This window comes from Choristoneura fumiferana, chromosome 3 (genome assembly GCF_025370935.1).
Source record: "Choristoneura fumiferana chromosome 3, NRCan_CFum_1, whole genome shotgun sequence".
Classification (NCBI taxonomy): domain Eukaryota; kingdom Metazoa; phylum Arthropoda; class Insecta; order Lepidoptera; family Tortricidae; genus Choristoneura; species Choristoneura fumiferana.
Genome location: NC_133474.1, coordinates 6,044,128 through 6,058,898, shown reverse-complemented (window position 1 = coordinate 6,058,898; position 14,771 = coordinate 6,044,128). Strand labels below are relative to the sequence as shown.

General features: G+C 37.7%; 1 pseudogene; it reads left to right on the top strand.

The window, feature by feature from the left end:
• The first annotated feature begins 4,547 nt into the window (after positions 1 to 4,547).
• Positions 4,548 to 14,771, top strand: part of LOC141426416 (homeobox protein aristaless-like) — a 107,487-nt pseudogene continuing 97,263 nt past the window's right edge.

Here is a 14,771-nt window from a genome sequence, read left to right as displayed (position 1 = left end):
CATCCAGCTTACATATCCATATTTCAACAACTAAACATTTATACGAGATGAAGTTTCTATAAGTACCTACAATAACTCTTCATTGTACATAACTTAATAAACAGTTCGGAGCAACAGAGGGCGTACTCCGAAAATCGAAGTTCGTATCGTACCATTCCTACTCACTCTCGTATTTAATAATATACCTAAGTGTCAGAGGGACGGAACGACACGAACTTGGATTTTCGAATTTCGTAGTAGCCCCGCAGCACCCAGATTAACAAAATTCACGCATGGCCTCATCGCAGCGTTACTTAAAAACTTGTTTTAAAATGGGGTAGAGAAGAAACAAAGACAAGTGTTCTCATAATGTTCGACACATCAGCACAAAATTTGTTCGACAAAAAATACACTAAAAAAATCTCCTGATCCACCACATTTTCCTACGCAACCCCAAAACTGTAATACTTATTACAACGGCGTATCGCTTACAAAGTACGTATAGCTACTAATCTATTTATTGATTCAATAGTCAGTTCGTCTGTCGGTCCGCGTCTCATAAACAAACAAATACAACGGTAGTTGATAGAAAAGGCATCGGCGCCTTTGTTGTCGACTCTCGTAAATAAAATAATGAACTGTGTATATTTAAACGGTGACTTTGCGTATTTTGGGCAATTATTCTTCTTATTACTCGTGGCTGTTATGGGTGAAGACGGGCTATGCGTCTATGATATGATGACGCCTGAAAATAAAGGCAGGAATATCATGACGCCTTTTCGGTGGTGCTGGAAGCTTTAATATTTGTTAGATTAATGAAACTATATAGTTGCTAGAAAAGAGAGACACAACATAATTAGTTTAGAACATGGTTGGACCATGATTTTAATAATAAGCTTTCCCAAGGATATAAATTATCTAAAAGAACAACCTTTTCAGAGAATGTCTTATAGGTAGGTACTTGAAAAGTATAATGTCAATTCTAGATTTTTTTTAGGAATACGGTAGCAATTAAGAGAATAAAAGAATAAGAAGAAAGGAAAAAAGAAAAGAAAAGAAAAGAAGAAGAAAAGGAGGAAATGAATAAGTGAGTACCATCATCCATGAACATCTGTAACACCAGAAGATTGAAGATGCAAAATTGATTGTGCCTACCTACACAACTTATTAGGTTAGCTGAAACAGAAACGCAAAGTTTCATCATCAAAAGAACTAAACGATAAAGATAATAAGGTTAAGTATCCGCAATATATTCTGCACTCCTTGAAAAAAAAAACCTTCGATCCCAAACTATCCCAATCCTCAAAACTACCTTTCTTAATTTCCAAAACCAGCCCTCCCAAACGCTCTTTCAAACTCAACAAAACCAACTGCCCGGGGTCCAGCGCCGTCGCCATAAATTCAGATATCCTTTGTCTGTGGTAATGAGAGGATTACCATACAAATAGAAACAGTTGGACCAGTAATTGAGAGAGGCGCCCCGCTGGCTCGTGCGCTTTGAGCAGGCCGCGTGCCGCTAACATCGCGTATTCGCTATCCGATTTGGGAGTTTCGATTAGGAGTTGAGACAATGTCATTAATGATTCGAATTTTTGATGACAAGGTACCTTTTTGAGTTCTGTTGTCAAAATAGCATAAACGAAACCTTTGTAAATAGTTTTGCTTGCTATGTCTGTATTGGCATGGCTGTACATATTATGAACATAATTATCACTCCAACAATGATGTACAATATTTTTTTTTACGCACCTCCCCCGTACGTAAACTGAAAATGGTTTTTTTCTCGTTCCTCCCATGATGTGGGGTGTCGTTATTCAACGACCGTATTCGCCTATCCAGGCGTTTCAAAAATATTGCAGATCTCCGAACATCATTTTTCGATTCAGGGATTCATTTGCGAAATTATTAAGTTTTAAATTACCTTAACCTAGGTTAGGGTAAGTAGGTAGGTAATACTGGAAAAGTCAAAGGGTTTGGACTTTGGTGTGTTCCCACTAGTTCCATTGATAGTACTAGAATAGAGTTCTATAATAGTACGAGTAGGTACTGCCAATAGAACTAGCGTTAACACACCTTGACTTTGGTTGACTTTCTGTCAAGTTTCTCACGGCGCGTTCTTCTTAGCAATGATGGTCTTTACAATAGCAGTCAGCAACAGCAAGCAGTTTGTAAAAAGTGGTATGTCAAAGAGCCCTTTGCGACCTAGATACAGAATAAAAGTTTTGATTTTGACACGAATTTTAACTACCTACATATAATCGAACACTGTTATTGTAGTAAAAACGGATCAAAAACACAATGTCTTAGAATCTGTGAAGTTTGTATAATACAAAAAGGCAAGCTAAGGTTTTTCTTATTCAAAGCATGTTAGAATAATCAAGATATGAGTGAGTAAATCTAAGTAACTTCTCTTACAATGTCAACTAAAGCCTTCAGTAGCTCGGGGCGGAAATAAATCAGCAAAGCAAACAGGGCCTAACTAGAATTTATTATCTCGAAGTACCGAACTCTGTCAACGCTACTAGAATATAATTATCAGAAGAGATTTATACTGAAGGGTTGTCAATATCATCTAGATATTTGAACAGTGTATTGGGAATGTTACTTTGTTGCTTCTTTCGCTTTAATTTTAAAGAGTAATAGTCTCTTTCCCTAGCTCGCTCGCTAAACCATTTGTCGTAATAGTTGAATCAAAATTCCAGGAGTTTACTGAATTTCCAAAGAATGTCATCCAGGAAATTCAAAAGAATTGTCATCCATCCATTTTACATTACATATTATAAGCATTGACATCTATGTAGGTATGAGTAGGTAGAGTCACCAGCACCAATATCTGACACAACAAGCGTGCATAAATATCTGATACGACTCTATTTCTAGGGCCAGAAGGACGTGTCAGATATTTTTGCACGCTCCGCTGTGGCAGATATTAATGCTGGTGACTGTACCTTACGGCACTAGACTGGTTGTTTGGAACAAATCGCGCGGCGCCTCAATCATCAATGTTAATTTGACACAACCCCTGTCACGGCCGTCAACAAACTATAGTGAAAGGTTCACAAATCCGCGCTGTGAATAAATTTTGTGCGCCGTTTTGATGTAAGAAACATGCATTCTATACATAGATGTCGATGCATATAGGTATCTATATTAACCCCATCCGTGTAAAATTTGAGGCTATCTTTTTGTATTTTTTTGAATCAGCAGATTTTGCTCTTAATAAAACAGATGAGACTAGAATCCACTACCCCTCACGCATACGAGGGGTTAAGCGGTTGAATTTTCGGGATTTACTTATTGACATATCTATGTACATTACGATTCCATTGTAACATCGAAATAATAAGTAAACTTTTAATCCCGAGATTCAGCTATCTAAGGTATCAAATTCCATTCTAAACCGTCCACCCATTTTGGCGTGAAAGAATTACAAACACACACATGTTCACAAATTTTTGAAACCCACAAAAACAAATTAGACACTTTTGTCTTATGTTTCTTCTGCATGAGCATTTATCTGTACAATAGGAAATCTTAATTCCTAACTCTAAGTTAAAAAAAACTACAAAACGAAATATGAAAATTTAGAATTTAGAAATCTGTAGGTACATAAATGTATTAAATGCGACACCACTGCTGCTGCAGTTTTCAAAAATACCTATACCAATTAAATAAAAATAAAAAGATCAATAAGCAAATTGAGACCTATTGAGGTTTCGGTATATTTTTGGCCAACCCTAAAAAGTTGCCTATAGTTTAGTCACCCAGTGCTGAGTAGGTACCGACCGGTTTATCTCGATAGATACTTAAATAGAGATATTTAGTAGCTTAGGCGTATTTAAAAACTTAATGCCTACTAAATAACTAATAACCAATTAATATGCAAAGTAGTTAAAAATGTGGCATGACTCTCATTCGCAACTTTGTTTGAAATACTTTCTGAAGAATGTATTCTATCGAGTATAAAGGCATATTTGCATTCTTTAACATGATGTGTACCTACCTATGGGACTAGATCCTAAAATAAACGTTGAATTATTTATTATTAATATTAAAGGTGCACGTAGTTTTAGTGCACTTAATCGTAATTAAGCTTATTATTTCTTATGGCTTTTTTTTACCCCCCGACGCAAAAGGGGTGTTATAACTTTGATACCTGTCTGTCTGTCTGTATCTGTTTCGTAGCTAACTGTATCTGTTCATACTACCTACCCAGATAAATTAAATATAAATTCTCATGACTTAAAGTAATCCTAATATTGTCATTTAGGACTAAGCTCGAACTATGTTCAAAAGCCCTTCCATTTACGCGTTAAACGACCATTCTACCTGTTCCTAGACAAATTACTTTTCAGTTCATAAACCGATATTGACATCTCGTATCAATAAACGCAATTAGGGCTCATTAAAACGAATCGATTGTTAAAAAATCGCTCGTATCGAGTAAGTAATTGACGTATGAAACACGTACTCGATGGGTAGGTTACGAGTGCAGTGGGCGTAAGCTCCGCCTCGGAGGCGGAGGGAGGGCCAAGTAGCCTCAGCGATGGAGGAGGGACGGAGGGCCAGTCGCACTAGTCACCGCGGACTTAGTGCGCGTCGAGCGCGTCGCAAATATTCGCATACCGCTGGCAAATGACAGTGAAAAATACCTGGTACGGGTAAAGAACAGGATTCAAAGTGACGTGAAGAGTGCGGCACTCAAAAAGGATTGAGACGCGATTATGACAGGCTTTCGTGTTTTGTTTTCAAAAACGCGTAATTAGAATAAAGGTGTTCCAATTATAAACAAACTTTTTTTTGTGGTGTACCTACCGTCCCGTAGTAGCCATGATAGCTATGACCGTTGAGCCGAGCTAAAATGCAAAAACAAATGCCGGTCGGACAGTTAGATAATCGGTGTTCTGTTTTGGAAAATGGACTTGACGACGCGTCGTGGGGAAGAGGGGGAGGAAGGGAAGGTGAACGGGAACTGTGACGTCATGAAGCAGGATGTAAGAAAGACTAGTTCTTTTAGCATCAGAAACTTAATGGGAGATGAATCGACCGACGGCACGAGTGCTAATGAAGGTAAGGGAATATTACATACAAAGGTTGTTTTTTTTTCTCTTGTACTTACCAATAAACTCTACCGCCATCGCTACGTGTTTATTAAAAACATGACAGACGAGTAGGTAAATGTATAAGTAATTATTTCTGTAAAGTTACCGGCAATAACAGGTATCGGATAGGAGTGACCATAGGAAACGAGTTGCGATACATATTTTAGAGAATTTCGTAAGTATTTTGATTTATAATAGGTATAGGTCGGTATAAATGCCAGTTACTGTAGTGAGGTACCTACTTACTTAATAATTTTTGAAGTTATTTCTGACAGCTGTCATTTCGGTTAATTATAAACTAAGATTGTAAGAGAATAACGGAGGAGTCCTCTGTCTAAGTGAACATTCTATGGCTAATATGATGATGAATGGCTATTAAGTTTATTAATTAATTATTTAAAATTTAGTTCTTACCATTGGAGGACAATTCGCCAATGTAAAGTAATAAATCAATGTAAAGAACCACCTCTCCCGTTTCTTCTAGTTTTATCCAAAACGAAGTTATAGGGGGGTCGAAAATGGCCTGAACTGCTTCGAGAAAAGGATGGTACGGCCGTGCTGATTTTTTGCTCGACTTGGCGGGCACTGCCGTACCCCCAGGTATTCTTAGGAATGAATTCCCTACACTGACCGAAGGGAACTAGTTTATTTTATGCAATCCCAATAGTTAACTATATTATTTCAAAAAGATCTGTAAATGTCACATGGCATGACATTCGATATTGATTTGATTCATCCACATAACGGAATAAATAAAATGGAGACGAACGAAAGCACAAAGTTATAATATCGCTTAAAATTCCTGTCAAAATGACAGTATACCCACTAGTGATCATGATCTATTCTCGAAAAACCCAGCATGCTACGTTTAGGACATGAGCAATTTGTGTAGTTACTTTTCCTTATTGACATTAACCCCCTGCTTCACCGTCTATTGATTAAATTTATCTGTCAAATAAAATTAATCAATGGGTGGTGAAACAGCCCCTAAGTTTCAAATTCTGACAGGTAAAGGCTGACCAGGAATATAAAAAACCTGACGCGAGGGCAGCACTTCTACGTTTTATATTGCAACATTGCACTTACTATACGATATATACTCGTACCAGTCAGATTGACAACGGTGTCGGTGATGTTCTTTAAGGGAGTATTTTCTAATCCCTCGGACTTTTTCTATGACAAATACTTTTATACATTTTGAATTATTTTCCTTCCAAGGCTATGGATAATCTTCGGCATTTTAAAACACAAAATAACACTTTTAAATACCACGCGCAAACAACGTTAAACTTTGACATTTTAATTTAGTGTTACCAGTGCAAGAAATTAGTTCTATTGGTTTTCCGCAATATGGCGAGGTTTTTATAATTCTGATCAGCCTTTAAAAGCAAACAAACCAGCGAAGCTATATCAGACTCATCATAACCCTTCCTTTTTGCTTTGCCGCAGTCGGGTAATACAGCATACTTGAAAAAAAGAGACACGCAATAACAATTATAGAAATACTTTAAACATTAACCGTCTTTTCAATAACTGTTCAGCCAATTAATTGGCAAACGGCAAAGCAATTAAAAGGAAAGAGTTATTTAATTTACAGTTGAAGTTTCTTTTTCTTGCCACAGACATTTTAAGATCATTATTTTTTCTGTGGTAAAAAAAATACATCAAAAATAAATATAATAATATTAAATTTTATTTCAGATATTTTTTACAATCATCTATAAGTATTTTGATTAGTGGGTTTGTTAATTGTTAATAATGAGCTAACAAATCCATGACACGACATCACCGATTTTATAGTGATTTTAATGACTCATATAACGACTTTAAATACAAAGTCACAAAGGATAAAACAATTTTCTTGGTCCATGCTGCCATGACACTTAATGGAAGGTTGTTAAGTTATTTTTCCAAGTTTACGATTGCAATTAGCGGTAATATACTAACCGTAAGGTTCTGTGGGTCAAATAATTATTTTTATTGTTACTTTGTAGTTTAATTTTTATTAACAGAGCCGTGAGATGATTTAAGTTTACCTGATAGTGATACAATTATGAATTGTAAGTTGCGTTGATTTTATTGTTTAGAATGTTTTAATGATATTCAAGACAGTTAAAATTTGATTCTCCAATCTTGTTCTGGAAGAAAATATTCATTTTGGAAGTTAAAGAGTTCTGTGTCGAAATTTTCTGTTGGTACTCGTACAGTGACCTGCATTAATATCTGCGACAGCGGAGCCTGCAAAAATATCTGACACGTCCTTCCGGCCATAGAAATAGAGTCGTATCAGATATTTATGCACGCTTGTTGTGTCAGATATTGGTGCTGGTGACCTATAGCTACCCTATTTTTTATGATAAAATACTTTAAACTAGTAGGTATTTGATATTTTAGTATTGCAACTTTTTTTAACAAGACTAAGAAACTCACAGACCTTATATTGCCTTTTAGCACACTTGGAATCACAATCGTTTCACCACTTCTTACTTCATTCGGTATAAGACGAGAGTAGAAAGACATAGTGAATGCAATCGCGAACGTCAGCGCGTTTTACGATACGGCCTCAGTAGGTACCTACCATTAGCGTAAGTTTTCGGTTACAAAATACGTCTCGATCGCGTTCGAGTTAAAATCTCAATTTGTATGGAAACACGAACATCGCAAACGTTCCACTAGAGGCGCTGTTTGTGTTTGCGTACAAATTGAGATTTTAACGCGAACGCGATCGAGACGTATTTTGTAACCGAAAACTTACACTAGGGGTACAGTGCCCTTAGTGTAAGTTTTCGGTTACAAAATACGTCTCGAACGCGTTCGCGTAAAATCTCGAGTTGTATGGAAACACCAACATTGCAAACGTTCCGCTAGAGGCGCTGTTCGTGTTACCATAAAAATTGAGATTTTAACGCGAACGCGATCGAGACGTATTTTGTACCTAACCGAAAACTTACACTAAGGGTATACTGGTCTACAACTACTCGCGATTGCGATTACGTAAACTGATCACTCGACCCCTCCAGGTCATTACCCTATCCGCTGAATCAACTCAATTCACCACTAACACTGCTCACCTGTCTTCAGCCCCAGCACGCCACCGGTAAAGTGCATTTAGGGTTGCCAACAAAAACTTTACATCATCATCATCATCATCTCAGCCTATATATGTCCCACTGCTGGCACAGGCTCCTCTCAGAACAAGAGGGCTTGGGCCATAGTTCTCAGTGTGGATGGGAACTTCACACGCATCATTGAATTGCTTCGCATTTGTGCAGGTTTCCTCACGATGTTTTCCTTCACTGCAAAGCTCGTTAAACTTCAAATGTAATTCCGCACATGAATTTCGAAAAACTCAGAGGTGCGAGCCGGGTTTGAACCACGACCCTCTTTGAGAGGCGATAGGTCAAACCACTAGCCACCACGGCTTTAAATAAGAAGTATATATTTTTAATTAAGAGATAACGTTTTTTTTGTCGTAAAACGCTTGAATTTGGCCACAATTTAAATTGAACCCTATGTCATCTCTATTGCTAGTGACATAAAATTAAAAAAGTCCACTACTGAGACAGTGACCAGCACTCGGACGTCTACCTTACAAGCTAATGGCGCTAGTCTACAAACACTGCGGTAATATTGTATGGGATATATATTTTTGTTTTTTCCCCTACAATATTAAAACTTAGCTACGCCCGAGCGCTAGTTTGTGTCTTTAAAAAATACTACAAAATAAATAACTATGTAAGTAAATAACAAATTCTTCAATTATTTCATTTTTTTAATGCATATTATCGTACATGAAAATTTAATCATTTCAACGCAAAGTTGACAGCCCTAAATCGGCATGAAAACAGTCAACACAATTTCAACCTTAACCTTTTGCCGCAGGAGTAGGGCAACGAGGGGGGGGGGGTTAGAGTGAAGCTAATCGGCTAGCGGGATGCAGTCTAATTTAGTTCAGGAAACAACTACTTACGGCTAGTGACGTCACAGCCTGGCACGGCGCTAAGGGCGGTCATTGTTGTTGATACTTACAAGGCGAATTATAAATCCATACTAATATTATAAATGCGAAGGTGTGTGTGTCTGTATGTTTGTACATATGTTTGTCCATCTTTCACGTCGAAACGGAGCGACGGATCGACGTGATTTTTGGCATAGAGATAGTTTATGGGCCACAGAGTGACGTAGGCTACTTTTTATCCCGGAAAAATGCAGTTCCCGAGCACAGTTATCGCGCGCTGTTCCCTCGAGAACTGTGCCCTAAAAGTTTTCGGTTACAAAATACGTCTCGATCGCGTTCGAATACTAGAATACTTCTCAATTTGTACAACAGCGCCTCTATCGGAACGTTTGTGATGTTCGTGTTTCCATACAAATTGAGATTTTAACTCGAACGCGATCGAGACGTATTTTGTAACCGAAAACTTACACTAAGGGTACTGAGCATTTTTCCGGGATAAGAAGTAGCCGTCACTCTCTGGCCCATAAACTATCTCTATGCCAAAAATGACGTCGATCCGTTGCTCCGTTGTAGCGTTAAAGAAGGACAAGCATACAAACACACACACACACACACACACACACACACACACACACACACTTTCACTTTTATAATGTTAGTTGGATTAGTCCGTCAATTTTATTATCAGAAAATATATAACACGTGTTTTTAACCCCCGTCGCAAAAAGAGGGGTATTATAAGTTTGACCGCTGTGGTGTCTGTGTGTGTGTTATCTGTGGCATCATAGCTCTTAAACGGTTGGACTGATTTGAATGCGGTTTTTTTTCTTTGAAATCAGGTTTTCTAGCGATGGTTCTTAGACATGTTTCATCAAAAATATTGAACTTTGAAGTGACAAGGTCGGGGGTTTTCCAACTCTTTGTTGGTTAAATTATTTCTTTTGTCAATAAAACAAAAAAAATACGCAATGAAGTGCGTCAAAGTTCGGGAACCCCCGACGTTGCCACTTCAGAGTTCAATATTTTAAAAACGGCTGAACCGATTTTGATGAAATATATCTCAGAACTATCACTTATAAACTTGCTTTCAAATAAAAAAACCGCATTCAATTCGGTCCACCCGCTTAAGAGCTACGGTAACATACATAGCGGTCAAACTTAGGACACCCCTCTTTTTGTGTCGGGGGTTAAAAAGAGTCGAACGGCGTGACGTCACGCGGACCTTTAACCGGCTATGTATATCTTCATAATTTTTTGTTTAATTGTCAAAAAAATATGTTAAACCGAAAATGAAAATACAAACTGAAATATAGATGCACAGAAAAAACAGAAAAATAAGACCATCACTGGCAATCGAACCCAGTTCCTCGGTAATCCGTACCGCGTGCTATACCGCTACACCACTGATGGTCAAAAAAAATATGTGTCTAATATTTTCGGATGATTTAACTGACGGACTGATAAGATTTTCATAAGACACTGCCCTATCACCTACTGGTTAAATATTGGTTGCAACTTGCAGCAAGTTGCGGAAAGTTTCCAAAAAGTTGGAAATTTTCTCGGAAATTTTTGGAAATTTTCACAAAAAATATAGAAAATTTCAATTTAAGAAACGGAAAGTTTCAATCTCCATACAAAATTGTGAGATGTTTCCGAAATTTTCCTTAATGAAAATCTGCAATTTTGGGAAGTTGTCTTTGGCACATCAGTAAGTAGTTGAAACGGACGAGTTTGTGAGTCTGTTTAATACCTAATGCGTAGCCAACAATTGCTGTTTCTGATGAGGCGAAAGTTATAGTGCTTTTCTCAAAAATCTGAAACGAAATCTACAAACTTAAACATTTTCTTAACAAAGTGTGAATGAAACTGTGTGCTGGCTGGGAGCGGTGTCCCTCTCCGCTTGTATGCAGCAGTCACTGAGCGCTATATTTTTGCTTTAATTTTCCAGTATATATCTAGGCGACCGTATTTTGCTGTGAGTTTTTTTATAGTGTTTCTAACCATCTGGGCGACCGAGTATTGTTTGGAGATTTTTTACATTAAATTATCTGTTTGAGTTAAAATATTTTATTAAATTGTAACTAGGTTTCGTTCAATGTAAGTACGAACATTAAATTACTAAATAAAGGAAATCCTGTTGCAAATACATATTGTTTATTACCAGTAATTGCTTAGGTATCACACGTACCTACTATACATACATATTTATACGTTTCATAGGTATAATTTACAAGTATTTAATTATGATTTACAACTTACTTTATTGCCGAATATCCGGTTAAACTCATGTAGTACGTGATTGACTGTGTATTGTTGTTCGAAATTAATAACGGCCTGGCCGTGGCCACACTATGCGCGAGAAAGATCTACGGCGCGAGCGATTATCTACTTACGTTACTTTACTACTCTGGTCATAACAGAAGTTAAAAAAATTTGCTATCGTTCTACTCACTAATAAGTATTTAATAGGAGAATGAAAGGGACGGCATGACACAAATTTCAAACTAAGGAGTAAAACCTTAGTTCATTGCGTGTTTTGCCATGTAACCATTGTGCGGCGTGAGCCTCTACCGCGCAATGAACTGATTAGTCTTTCGGGCTGGTAGTAGGACTCCTTGCGTCCTGATCGCCACTACCGTCTAACTTGCTGATTCTGCGACCAAACAGCATATTTTGCACTGTGGTGTTCTGGTGTACCTACAGAGAAAGACAGTCGGTGAAGTTAATAACTCCAGTATCATATATAAGCATATTAAACAAAGGAATGTTCTCAAATATTTAAGGCGAAGGTGTAAACCACATCCTTCTCAAGCCTTCCCTGAAAGATGCCACGGTGGGAGATTGCCCGATGGAGGTCGGTAGCCGATTCCACAGACTGGCAGATTTCACTGTAAAGGATTTAGAGTATGTTTTGGATGAGGTAGAAGGACAGGCTAAAAGGAGATCGGTACTCGACCGTAACCGATACTGACTGCCAGCAGCCAAGTAGCTGATACGCTTGGAAAGGTATATGGGAGCAGAAGGATTAAGAAGAGTGTTGAAAAGTAATGACAGAACGTGGATGTTCCTACGATCCCTTACAGGCAACCACTTCAGCTGTACCCTGAAATTAGACACGTGGTCGTACTTGCGGCGTCCAAAAATGTATCGAATACATACATTCTGAAGGCGATCAAACTTGTCAAGCAGCTCCTCATTTAGATCCAGATAACCAATATCACCATAGTCAAGCAACGGGAGCAAAAGAGACTGAGCCAGAGTAATTTTCGTTTGAAGAGGTAGAAAATTTTGCAAGCGCCTGAGCTGACATCAGTCACTTGGGCCGACCAAGAAAGCGTTTGGTCCATTATGATCCCCAGATTTCTGACGGTAGATGAGAAAGGAATAATTGTACCATCAAAATACAAGTTTGGAACTACCAAGTCAGAAATCCGATAGTCCGATATGACCTACAATATTTATGAAAAATAAACGGTATGCTTTTTGATATTGTGCTGATCAATTTTATGACTTTTGTCTTGTATGGCATGTAACATTATTCTACTTAATCATTATATTTATTACGCGTTATACCTAACAACGATTATGACTATTGATTATTATGACCAAAAATAATATGGGTACCAAGTTCTGACTATCGAAAATCAAAACAATAAAATTATGGGTATCGAAGGGATCCCGTGACTCAAACCTGCAAACAGATTACAAGCGACCTACTAAAGTCATCGTTTTACAATAAATATTCTGATACACTTTTAAAATCGATCGAAACCACTCGATTACTTTATTTTCTGGCAATGAAAATTCGATAACCTTGCCGACCTTGTCTGGTGCCACGGTAACGAGCGAGCAAATCGAATCGATTCAAGAATCGAGAACTCGCTATCGACTCTCGTGTTTTAGAGCTTCTTGCATAATGTTTATTTTCTTTTAGTATTTATTAGTGTATGATAGAAAAAAGTAGGTAAAATATGGATAAGACTAGGCGTTACCCGCGACTCCGTCCGCGTAGAATTCGATTTTCGCTGTTTCGCGGGGACTAAGCAATTTTCCGGGATAAAAACTATCCTATATCCTTCCCCGGGACGCAACCTATCTGTATACCGAATTTCATCGCAATCGGTTCGGCGGTTTAGACGTGATGGAGTAACAAACAAACAAATAAACAAACAGACTTACAAACTTTCGCATTTATAATATTAGTAGGAACGATTTATTATTAATTATTTATTCACCAATGAGACGGACGGATCCATATTGGAATCCATACATAATAAGTCATAATTTAAAGTGTCATAATGATATTTTGCCAAAACTCTTTTTTTCTTGAAAACTATAAATAATTCTTGACTGTTATAAAATAAATGTAACCCATAGAGTTCTACAGGAAGGCCATTGTAAAGTCCCTGACAATTTTATGGCTAGAGAAAAAAGAGTCACGGAAAATGATCATGAGTAGTCGAGCAGGACAAAATTGTTGGAGGCAGATTATCCGCTTCAGATGCAACCCTGATACTGATCAAGATCTTCAGACACGAGGGACCGGACCAAGAGAGAAAGAGAGATCTTTCACAATGCATATTTTTAAAAATTTGCTGATTTCTAACAACATACTTAACTGCTCCCAGATTACAAGTAACATCGGAAAGGCACACAACAGCAATAAAATTAGTAATTCCTCCAACGTCCGAGCAATTGCTATTAAATTACGCGTTTTAGTATTTTTTAACCGCCTGCATGCATGTTCGTATGCGTGTTCATATTTCCATGGTAATTGATAGGTGTTCATCGCATTGGGACTTAGGCAGGTGTGCTAGGAAGTATTATACGCAGGCCATATTTTACTACGAACACACCTTTTTAGACACGTACTAACGTCTAGTTTAGTATTGATGGCATCGTAACGAAAATAGTTGGTAATTCTGCATCCCAACTATAAAAAACTTTATAAACTTACAAATATGTGAAAGTAACTCTGTCTGCTTGTCCATCGGTTTGTTTAGCTTTTCATGCTGAAATTGCCGAATCAATTAATATGAAATTTGAAATGGAGATAGTGTATTTAATGATTCACGGTTAATGCACCATCATCAGCCGTAAAAATGCCCACTGTTCACCATGTCTCCCTCTTAGAACTCTGTAATGGACGACAACTTGCATTCATCGGTGGTCCGCAACCCTCGCATCTGTTCACCTAGTGGGAGGCCTGTCAAAGCTTCGTCTTCTGGTTCGTGGTTGCCACACCTACCTCCCCTAAAGGTTATCTGCTCTTATAGCGATGTGGCCCGCCGGACTTGAATGAAATTTAACACGACAGAAAACCTGGATTTAACATATAGGATACTTTTTATCCCAAAAATGAATGGTTCCCACGAGATAGCGATGACGAACTATTCATTAAAGACGAAGTCGCAGGCAAAAGTTAGTTTTATACAAATCCGTCCAGGCTTAGGTCGCATGAAAGAGTAACAGACATACACACAAACTTTCGTTTTTTTAATATTAGCGGATTGCGTTCCCTTATGTATCCAACCTAGAGTAAAAAACCTTTTTCGTATTTTCCATTTACGAAGAATAATAATAAATATTTAATGGTAATTATCTTCGATGAGTCTTGCATAGAGGAACAAGGCTTGTATTTTTTCGAACATCTGTTCATGACAAGAACTCGCGTGTTTGAGGCATCTTACTTAAACAGTCAGGTCTTCATTATGACGGTAATTCTAGTCTTC